Genomic DNA, 12,358 nt, shown 5'->3' on the forward strand with positions numbered 1-12,358 from the left:
GAGCATTTTTTCATATGTTTGTTGGCCTCACGTATGTCTTCTTTTGTAAAGTGTCTGTTCATATCCTTTGCCCACTTTTGAATGGGCTTGTTAGTTTTTTTCTTGTAAATCTGCTTTAGTTCATTGTAAATTTTGGATATCAGCCCTTTGTCAGATGGGTAAACTGCAAAAATTTTTTCCCAATCTGTTGGTTGCCGATTCACTCTAATGATTGTTTCTTTTGCTGTGCAGAAGCTGTATTGTAAGTGGCATCATTTTAAAATTGTATTTTGTAATTGTCTATTGTTTTTATATAGAAATGCATTAGACTTTTGATGGTTCACCTTATGTATAGGGAATTTGCTATATTTAATTATTGATACTAATAGTTTATCTATAGTACCTTATTTTTTATTTTGTCTTATTGCATGAGCTGGAACTACTAATACAATGTTGATTCTGCTAGTATGCTTGGCATTGTCCTTTCACTATCCAGCTTTTCTGTTCTATTACCTTTCTTCACCAGTGAAAAAATTATTGCCTTGTTTCTCAACTTTCTTCATATTTCAAGCTTCTACTTATTTAAGAGTATTAATAGTTTGCTACATAAAATTGAGTTTTTGAGGCTTTGTTTGCATTTATCTAATTTATTTATTGTCTGTTATTTGCCTTGCTCTAACATAGTTTCTACAGTTCAGCATATGACCTGTATATGTAACTGTATAAACAGAAACTATATATATATAACAATAGTAGTTGTTTTGTGATCAAAAAGCAATTTTGTGAGAAGTTTCATCCAAACATTATAGTTTGTTACTTCTGTGAAATATTTTGCTGAGTTTTCACTGTGTTAAGAAATTGGTTAGGGATTTTGGCTTAATATGCAATACATTGCATTTTTCTACATTTAAGATAAAGAAGAAGTGTTTCTACTTTGCATTTTTGTAAAGAAGATATGATTTTAAGGAATGAATTAATGGGAAAATGGGAGATGCTTGTATTTTTAAGTGGTTCCATTGCTGTGCTAAAATGAAAATAATAGATAACATAATGAATCTATACCCTTGATTTCAAAATCAATAAAATCCCCTCATTATATTTTATTGGGGAAATAAAATGACAGTAATTAATGGCATTATATATTTCAGTAAGTAAGCTCTTGGACACAATTATTGTAGAAGACATAGTTAAGTAGTGAGTCATATATATAGATATATAATGAAGTGATTAAGAAAGTATCAAATACAGACTACCCAAATACCACAAGTGATCCTGTCCAGGAGATATGATTTTCCGAAATAGTGAACTCCTTTTGGAAAGTTCTGAATAAAACAAAATACAAATTTTCTTTAACTTATACAGCATTGCATTCCTGGAAAATTCAATGTATAATAAAAACAAGAAATATTTTTATGATTTCTATATAAAAACAAAGTTAGGTTCTAGTTCATATAATTTTAAATAGATTTTTTCACTTACATAAATTTTCCTTTGATTATTTGAAAGTTGAGCTGGATGCATGATAATGCTTCACTCTATGAGACTATTCTGTATTTTGCATGAAGTATAGCACACCTGAATTGCAATCACTACATTCTTATAGAGTCTCTCAATTATTGCAACTGCCAAAAATCACCCCGATAAATTTTAAAAACACCTCATGAAGAATCACGGGTGGAATAGATTGTTAAATAAATAATTGTTGATCCTCTATAGTATTGGTGTTTAGCCTAAGGAGTAAACATCAAATGGTTGAGTGTTAGCAGGCATATATGATCAAAAGCTAGATGTGATCATAATTCTTTTGGGTTTGAAGATGCATGGGAGTTCCGCCTTAATTTCCAGGGTTTTTAGGACCAAGGATGCTGAAGAAGGCATTGAAATTCACAGTTCAGTTTAGAGCTCTATTGGCAGCTGTCCCTTTAGAAGCTGGGTAAATGCAGAACTAAAAGTGAGTCATTTCACTAGTTTGAAGTCAATTTTCTAAATGATCAACATAGGAGAATTTGTGAGTGTTATAGATTGAATTGTGTCTACCTCCAAATTTTTATGTTGAAGATCAAAACTCCAACATGACTATATTTGGAGATAGGCTATTTAGGGAGTTAAGTAAGGTTTAATGAGGTCATCATCGTGAGGTTTCAATAGACTGGTGTCCTTCTAAAAAGAGAAAGAGAGACCAAAGGGCTCTCTCTCTCTCTCTCTCTCTCTCTCTCTCTCTCTCCAAAGCAAAGGGCAGTTTAGAACACAGCAAGAAGGTTGTGAGATTGTGGTCTATGAGCTAGAGAGAAAGCCTTCACCAGAAACCAACCTTGACCCTCATCTTGGACTTTCAGCCTCTTGACCCATTAGAAGATACATTTATGTTGTTTAAGGCACCTGGTCTGTGATATTTTGCTATGGCAGCTTTAGTAGACTAACACAGTAACATTACAATTTATATGTCTAATAGATTTCATTTTCTTTATTATATTTTCCTATTAGAATAATATTGCACAGATGGAAGTTTACGTCTTAAAATAATTTTATATCAGCCTTTATCTGCAATCAACATTCTACCAGTGTTAGCCAGGGAAGGAGTGGACCTGGGATCTCTCTGGCCACCAAAAATTATCATAACTATCCCTCTACCTTGCCCTCTTCATTGGGATTGCCTTGCTGATCAGGTATTCCCCAGGAGGAGAGGGTTGTCTGCCTGGAGTGTATTTGCATTTGGTGTTCTATACAGTTTTCACATCTCCTCTTGAAAGCATTAGCCATCATTTGAATTTTAATGATGAATTATCTAAATATGATTTCTGCTCTGTGTTTTTGTGGCTCCTTGAATTTTAATCTGCTGCTACTGTCAGTTCCAGTCACTCCATTTTAAATAGACTGCTCCATCTGTGGTTCCACGTTTTTGGCATCATCAGTGGGAAGCTCTTGGTGGCATGTAGTAGTCACAGACAGTAAGAATCTACCTGTCCCACATATCAGAATTAAAAAGGCTGCTACATCTTTGATGCCTGACTCACCCACTCTTGGGTAGCAATGGCACAGTGATTCCTAGGCTTACATGGTCAAAGGGAATGAGCATAAAACTTGGGTCTGCAGGTTGCTAGGTCATCAGGAATAAACAGGCATAGAAGTGGGGAGCTTACTACAGAGGGAAGGCAACAGGCACAGACATCTTAAGGACATGTTAGAAAAGCCCCAGATTTTATTTTAACCTTCCAAAAATTCAAAGACTGAATGTCAGAGACTCATCACATTTTTTTTTCAGTAGAAGAATATGTAATAGAAAAATGCTATTCAAATACTATCATCATCTTGAACTTGTGAGTTGGCATCAATTTGGAAGGTATTAATTTTCCGTATTAAGCCACAATGCTGAGGCAACTAAAGGAGGTGCTGAATTGCAGCCTGGTGGGCAACAATTACTCTTGTTTTGCATAGCACAGATTACGGTGTATACTAGTCACTACATAAATGTTTGTTTTCACTTGCAAATTACTATTTCTGTTGATTCTATGTTACTTAGCAAATGACTTACTCTCTTAATTTCTTCAATTAGTATTTACCAAATTATCCAACCTCCAAGTTAGAGAAAAATGAAAACAGATACATGGATCTAGGGATGCTAATCTGTAAGGGAATAGAAACATAAACATAAGTAACATTTTGCTTTGATACTATAAAGCACCACACCATTTTTTCTTGCAATGCTGATATTGGGCAGGCACAATCATAGCTACTCAGTGATTACATGTTGACTAACAAATTGATCTCCACAGTCAGAGTATGATCTAGGAAGCTTGTGATCACAGATAGGATCGAATGCATTTAATGAAACTATTAATCACGACTTTCATTTTAAAGATAAAAAAAAAAAAACCACTGGCTGAGAGAGGTAAATGGTTTGTCAAAAGTCATGTGACCACTATGTGGCAGACCCACCAACTGAACTCAGATGGAATTCCAAATGCCAAGCTCTTTACCTTCTTTCGCACTGCATAAGAGAGCTTCAGACAAAGTACTTTGCAAAGAAAGAAACTGGAAATTATCTGAGTGCTCCACAAAAGAGGAAATGAGTATGTGAATCATGATATTGCTCAGTGGTAGAAAATTATGTAGCTACTAAATATTATATTACTAACTATGATCTTTTGAGACAGTTTTATGCAGCCATGTTAGGTATGTGTGGGGATTAGGGCTTGAGTGGATATTGTCAGCATAGAAGAGTGTCTGTTTGGCACAAATTACAACCATATTTAAATATAAATCAAATAAGTATAAAAGAGGAAATCTACCATAATATATTTTTATACAAGAATTTTTCCTTTTTTGTCACCTCTTCTATTTATTTCCTTCTGCTTATGTTCTCTTTTTTCTCCTTTTGCCCTCACTCCTTCCTTTTTTCCTTTTCTTTCCTCCTCCTTTCTTTGTTTTTCTTTATTGTTTCCAAATTTTGGATAATAAGCCAGTATTATATTGATGAAGAGGAAAATGGAAATTCTGAGGAGAGAAATTACTTCCACCTGAAATGCTCAGACAGAGGAAAGGCTCTGTGTGAGAAATGGCATCTGAGAGGCTGGGTGAAGAGATGCCACACCCAAGGAGGTGTGCAGGGACAGCGTTCCAGGAGCAGGACAGCAGGTGCAGAGACAATGTGCAGGCTCTACGGAGAGTCCTCAGAGCAGTTCAGCTCCTGGAAGCAGAAGATGCCAAGAGTGAAATAATGCAAAATAAGGTTGGTAAGGTCGGCCATGGCCACTCTGTGCATTTGTGGGGTGGGAGGGAGCTGTCTTTGCTTCTCTGTGCTGTGATTTGGTTTTATGTAATTGGAAAGGAGCCTTGTATTTTTAGCGCAATCCTTAGGAACAAACTTGCCAAGTCTGTTCTGTCTGAAGACGCAGAAGGCAGAAACCTCTTAGTTTTCTCGAAACAAATAAAATAGTGAGAAATAGTCATGTTCATAAGGAGATGTTAAATCTAGGGTGCATACTTGCCAAAAACATAGGGCACTTGGCAAGCTCTCCCAGGGCCATTAAACATGAACACTTATTACTGAATATTTATGGTCTGCACCAATCTTGAAATGACCTAATTTGAGTGTCCTCCAACAGTTTACGGCAGGTATTTCTATAGCAATCATGAACACACTAGCGAGTTTCAGCAGCAAGGACGTCAGCACTATTTTTGCCTTGCATTTCCGTGCTCCCTCAGTAGCATACATGTACATTTCATATAAACATAGTATAGCACAGATAGTATAAAAACATTATTTTTCAGCTTCAAGTAGTTTCACCTGGAAATAAATTTCTCTTTTAAAGAATATCTACTTCTATTTTTATTAGGTAGGAAGAGAAAACAATTTATTCTAAATATTGCTGGGGTGGATTTTCATCATTGACTCCACCTAAGACATCTTTTGTCCCTGATGAGTCCCATGATTTAGTTTCTCTTCACTGGTACCTTAAACCAGGGCCAATGACATCAAGGTGCATTTTGGACTTATTTTAACATCTCCCTTTATTGCTTTTTAAAAATTCCTTTAAATTTTTATTTATTTATTTTGAGACAGAGTCTCACTCTGTCTTCCAGTCTGCAGTGCAGTGGCACGATCTTGACTCACTTTGACTTCTGCCTCCAGGGTTCACGTGATTCTCCTGCCTTAACCTCCTGAGTAGCTGGGATTACAGGCATGTGCCCCCACACCCAGCTAATTTTTTTAAAAAATATTATTGGTAGAGATGGGTTTCACCAAGTTGACTAGGCTGGTCTCAAACCCCTGACCTCAAGTGATCCACTTGCCCGGGCCTCCCAAAGTGCGGGGATTACAGGCGTGAGCCATTGAACATGGCCTCTTCCTTTACTTCTGACTACAAAAGGAGATTAACCCTCCCCTCATATTCTGTGGTTCAAGGAAGCCCCTTGCTACCTCAGTGTGCTAACCTCTGATGGTCTATGGGTTCTTCCCAGTTTTAGTTTTGCCCAACAACTGGAGTCCACCCAGTAGGAAAGTGTTTGGGTTTTGAGGTGATCAACTTAAATTCTCCCACTTCACTAACACCCTGGGAAGTTACTTCCATCTTGGTGCCTTAGCCTTTCGTGTAAGAACGGGACTAATAATACCTTACTCTTAAGAATGGCAGAGGTGTTAATTGGGGTAAGAGCTACAGCCTTGCTGAACGTAGTGCCAGGCCCCAGGCAGATGGTGCACTCTGACTCAACTTCCTAGTGTCCAGAGCACTTATGTTGTGTCTTGCTCTGAATTAGGCTTTCAAGTCTTGTCATGAAAGGTGAGGTGAAATTTCATGATTTTTCAACTTTCCCTTCTGCTAACGTGGTTTCAATACTAGTCTAAAAATGGTCCTTTCAAATGATTTATCATTTTTATTTGTCACAGTCATTTTTCCAAGGGTAGTCAACAACTAATGTCATGTTGAAAAGAATCCCATAAGGTGTAGAGCGGATACAACTGGGACTGACAGGGAATCCCTGACACAGAGAGGTGTTTGTTCTACTCCCTAAGGCCAGGTCCCTTGGGGAGATTAAAACTGTGAGGTGCCAGGACTGCATATTCAGGCCAAGGACATCACCATGTCATGTTCCCTGACAGACCATTCTTCAGAATTAACTGTCTTTGATGCCAGGAAAGTCTTCCATTTAGTTGAGTCTGGCTCCAACACTAATTAAACCTGTTAGACATGAAGCAAAAGTATTTCAAGGACTTTGCCAAAATTTAAGTAAAAATTGCTCACATCTTGGTGCAGATTCAGGAGCGATTAACTTGTTACCACTTATAGCTCTTATATCTTCTTATCTTTTTATCTTGAAAATGAACAGCAGGGCATTATATAATCTGGCAGGATTTATTGTATCAGATAATAGAAATACATATCATATTTGTTGGCAACACCATTTAATATTCATTTCTAGAACATTCCTCATATAGATATAGAAGTGAGTAAAATGTACTCTGAATCAGTTTCAAGATTTGGAGTTAATATGAAATGGGAGATGATGGGATGAGTTTTCTTTTCTTTTTCAGAGACCGAAATGAGACCAGGGCTATTGTCATGTAAGTTCAGTAGTGAAACTTCTGGCATCTCATTCCTTCCATACTCCCATCATGGTTGATCAGGTGTGGTGCTAAAGTGGAAGGGAGGATGCGAGATGTGTTTTAGAAGCATAAATTCAGGGTACTAATGGGGAGGTATAAGGAGGCCTTTCAGCAAATCGTAAAGCAGCAAAAGGTAGGAAAAGTGTGGCTAAATATAACTTCCACCCCAAGTTCATTATCTTATTTTTTGCTTCAGTTCACAGTCTTCCCTTTCCCTCTACACACACACGTTTACACACACACACACACACACACACACACACACACAGAGCAGCCTGTAAGGTGTAGAACTGTTATGATTCTACGCTTTAATGTGGGGGTTCTGCAGTCTGGATTAGTAGAGTAGAGCTAAGAGATTTAACCTTTATTAAACTGCTTTTCTACTGGGGGCTGGGAGTGACGAATGCATTGCAAAGGGATGTAGAAATCTTGGATCCCATTGGATTGATTTTAACACCAAATCAGGTCTTAGCTGAGGATTGCGGCAGACTAGCAGAGTCTCTTGACATTTAATAGTCATGCTTCTGAGTGACCCATTCAATTTAAAGCAGGACTATAGCCAACCCTCGGATTATCAGAACAAGGCTGAGCTTTGGCAAGGAGCCTGTGCCTTCTTTGTACCAATGTATTTTAACTGCACCCCTATTTTTTTAAAAGCACCTTCTTCCTCAATATACACACATTTAGTTTATATAAATTATATAAATGTTCTATTTTACATATTAAAACAAAACATCATACATGTCCTTCATAAACAAGCACAAAACTGCACAATTATTTTAAAAGGATAATTTTTTTTGTTTCTTCAAGGTTTATTTTTTATTTTTTAATTATTGCATTTAAGGTTTTAGGGTACATGTGAAGAACATGCAAGATGTTGCACAGGTACACACATGGCAGTGTGATTTGCTGCCTTCCTCCCCATCACCTATATCTGGCATTTCCCCCCACGCTATCTCTCCCTGACTCCCCATGCCCCACTGTCCCTCCCCTATTTCCTCCCAACAGACCCCAGCATGTGATGCTCCTCTCCCTGTGTCCATGTGTTCTCAAGGTTCAACACCCGCCTCTGAGTGAGAACATGCAGTGTTTGATTTTCTGTTCTTGTGTCAGTTTGCTGAGAATGATGGTTTTCATATTCATCCATATCCCTACAAAGGACACAAACTCATCGTTTTTGATGGTTGCATAGTATTCCATGGTGTATATGTGCCACATTTTTCCTGTCCAGTCTATCATCGATGGGCATTTGGGTTGGTACCAGGTCTTTGCTATTGTACACAGTGCTGCACTGAACATTCGTGTGCATGTGTCCTTATATTAGAATGATTTATAATCCTTTCGATATATACCCAGTAATGGGATTGCTGGGTCAAATGGAATTTCTATCTCCAGATCCTTGAGGAATCGCCACACTGTCTTCCACAGTGATTGAACTAATTTACACTCCCACCAACAGTGTGAAACTGTTCCTATTTCTCCACATCATCTCTAGCATCTGTTGCCTCCAGATTTTTTAATGATCACCATTCTAACTGGCATGAGATGGTATCTCAATGTAGTTTTGAGTTGCATTTCTCTAATAATCAGAGATCATGAACATTTTTTCATATGTTTGTTGGCCTCATGTATGTCTTCTTTTGTAAAGTGTCTGTTCATATCCTTTGCCCACTTTTGAATGGGCTTGTTTGTTTTTTTCTAGTAAATCTATTTTAGTTCTTTGTAGATTCTGGATATCAGCCCTTTGTCAGATGAGTAGACTGCAAAAATTTTGTCCCATTCTGTTGATTGCCGATTCACTCTAATGACTTTTTCTTTTGTGGTGCAGAAGGTGTGGAATTTGATTAGGTTCCATTTGTCTATTTTGGCTTTTGTTGCCAATGCTTTTGGTGTTTTGGTCATGAAGTCCTTGCCTATGCCTATGTCCTGAATAGTTTTGCCTAAATTTTCTCCTAGGGATTTATGGTGTTAGGTCTTATGTTTAAGTCTTTAATCCATCTGGAGTTAATTTTAGTGTAAGGTGTCAGGAAGGGGTCCAGTTTCTGCTTTCTGCACATGGCTAGCCAGCTTTCCCAACACCATTTATTAAACAGGGAATCCTTTCCCCATTGCTTGTTTTTGTCTGGTTTGTCAAAGATCAGATGGTTGTAGATATGTTGTGTTGCCTCCGAGACCTCTGTTCTGTTCCATTGGTCTATATCTCTGTTTTGATACCAGTACCATGCTCTTTTGATTACTGTAGCCTTGTAGTATAGTTTGAAGTCTGGTAGTGTGGTGCCTCCTGCTTTGTTCTTTTTGCTTAGAATTGACTTTGCTATGCGGGCTCTCTTTTGGTTCCATATGAAGTTTAAGGTGTTTTTTTCCAGTTCTGTGAAGAAGGTCATTGGTAGCTTGATGGGGATAGCGCTGAATCTGTAAATTGCTTTGGGCAGTATGGCCATTTTCACAATATTGATTCTTCCTAACCATGAACATGGAATGTTTCTCCATCTGTTTGTGTCATCTTCTCTTATTTCATTGAGCAGTGGTTTGTAGTTCTCCTTGAAGAGGTCCTTTACATTCCTTGTTAGTTCTTTCCTAGGTATTTTATTCTCTTTGTAGCAATTGTGAATGGCAGTTCGTTCTTGATTTGGCTCTCTTTAAGTCTGTTATTGGTGTATAGGAATACTTGCGATTTTTGCACATTGATTTTGTATCCTGAGACTTTGCTGAAGTTGCTTATCAGTTTCAGGAGATTTTGGGCTGAGACGATGGGATCTTCTAGATATACAATCATGTTGTCTGCAAATAGAGGCAATTTGACTTCTTCCTTTCCTATTTGAATACCCTTTATTTCTTTTTCTTGCTTGATTGCTCTGGCTAGAAATTCCAATACTATGTTGAATAGGAGTGGTGAGAGGCACCACTTTTCCCTTCGAAATCTGGCATCTTTGCCTAGTGTCAGATTTCAAAGGGAATGCTTCCAGTTTTTGCCCATTCAGTATGATATTGGCTGTTGGTTTGCTGTAAATAGCTTTTATTATTTTGAGATACGTTCTGTCAATACCTAGTTTATTGAGGATTTTTAGCATAAAGGGCTGTTGAATTTTGTCAAAGGCCTTCTCTGCATCAATTGAGATAATCATGTGGTTTTTGTCTTTGGGTTCTGTTTATGTGGTGAATTACGTTTATAGACTTGCATATGTTGAACCAGCCTTGCATCCCCTAGATGAAGCCTCCTTGATCTTGGTAGATAAGCTTTCTGATGTGCTGTTGCAGTTGGTTTTCCAGCATTTTATTGAAGATTTTTGCATCTATGTTCCTCATGGATATTGGCCTGAAGTTTTCTTTTCTTGTTGAGTCTCTGCCGGGTTTTGGTATCAGGATGATGTTGGTCTCATAAAATGATTTGGGAAGGATTCCCTCTTTTGGATTGTTTGGAATAGTTTCAGAAGGAATGGTACCAGCTCCTCTTTGTGTGTCTGGTAGAATTCGGCTACGAACCCATCTGGACCTGGGCTTTTTGAGGTGGTAGGCTCTTAATTGCTGCCTCAACTTCAGTCCTTGTTATTGGTCTGTTCAGGATTTCGGCTTCTTCCTGGTTTAGGCTTGGAAGGATGCAAGTGTCCAGGAATTTATGCATTTCTTCCAGGTTTACTAGTTTATATGCATAGAGTTGTTTGTAATAATCTTTGATGATGATTTGTATTTTTGTGGAATCTGCAGTGATAGACCCTTTATCATTTTTTATTGCATCTATTTGATTACTCTCTGTTTTCTTTTTTATTAATTTGGCTAGTGGTCTGCCTATTTTTTGATCTTTTTGAAAAACCAGCTCCTGGACTTATTGATTTTTTGAAGGGTTTTTTATGTCTCTATCTCCTTCAGTTCTGCTCTGATCTTAGTTATTTCTTGTCTTCTTCTAGGTTTTGAGTTTCTTTGATCTTGCTCCTCTAGCTCTTTCAATTTAGACATTAGGGTGTCGATTTTAGATCTCTCCTTGATTCTCATTTGGGCATTTATTGCTATATATTTTCCTCTACACACTGCTTTAAATATGTCCCAGAGATTCTGGTATGTTGTGTCTTTGTTCTCGTTGGTTTTGAGGAACATCTTTATTTCTGCCTTCATTTCATTGTTTATCCAGTCAACATTCAAGAGCCAGTTGTTCAGTTTCCATGAAACTGTATGGTTCTGAGTTAGTTTCTGAATTCTGAGTTCTAACTTGATTGCACTGTGGTCTGAGAGACTGTTTGTTATGATTTCCAATGTTTTGCATTTGCTGAAGAGTGACTTACTTCCAATTATGTGGTCAGTTTTAGAGTAGGTGTGATGTGGTGCTGAGAAGAAAGTATATTCTGTGGATTTGGGGTGGAGAGTTCTGTAAATGTCTATTAGGTTTGCTTGATCCAGGTCTGAGTTCAAGTCCTGGATATCCTTTTTAATTTTATGTCTCATTTTTCTGTCTGATATTGACAATGGGGTGTTAAAATCTCCCACTATTATTGTGTGGGAGTCTAAGTCTCTTTGTAAGTCATTAAGAACTTGCCTTATGTATCTGGGTGCTCCTGTATTGGGTGCGTATATATTTAGGATCGTTAGCTCTTCTTGTTGCATTGATCCTTTTACCATTATGTAGGGTCCTTCTTTGTCTCTTTTGATCTTTGTTGCTTTAAAGTATAATTTATGAGAGATGAGAATTGCAACTCCTGCTTTTTTTTTGCTCTCCATTTGCTTGGTAAATCTTCATCCCTTTATTTTGAGCCTTTGTGTATCCTTGCATGTGAGATGGGTTTCCTGGATACAGCACACCAGTGGGTTTTGGGTTTTTATCCAATTTGCCAGTCTGTGTCTTTTGATTGGGGCTTTTAGCCCATTTACATTTAGGGTGAATATTGTTATGTGTGAGTTTGATTCTGCCATTTTGATGCTAGCTGGCTGTTTTCCCCATTAATTGATGCAGTTTCTTCATTGTGTTGATGCTCTTTACCATTTGGTATGTTTTTGGAGTGACTGGTACTGGTTGTTGCTTTTTATATTTAGTGCCTCTTTCAGAAGCTCTTGTAAAGCAGGCCTGGAGGCGATTAAATTTCTGAGTACTTGCTTGTTTACAAAGGATTTTATTTTTCTTTCACTTATGAAGCTTAGTTTGACTGGGTATGAGATTCTGGGTTGAAAGTTCTTTTCTTTAAGGATGTTGAATATTGGCCCCCACTCTCTTCTGGCTTGTAGGGTTTCTGCTGAGAGATCTTCTGTGAGTCTGATGGGTTTCCCTTTGTTGGTAACCCAACCTTT

The sequence above is a fragment of the Cebus imitator genome, unplaced genomic scaffold (genome assembly GCF_001604975.1).
Source record: "Cebus imitator isolate Cc_AM_T3 unplaced genomic scaffold, Cebus_imitator-1.0 Scaffold131, whole genome shotgun sequence".
Classification (NCBI taxonomy): Eukaryota; Metazoa; Chordata; class Mammalia; order Primates; family Cebidae; genus Cebus; species Cebus imitator.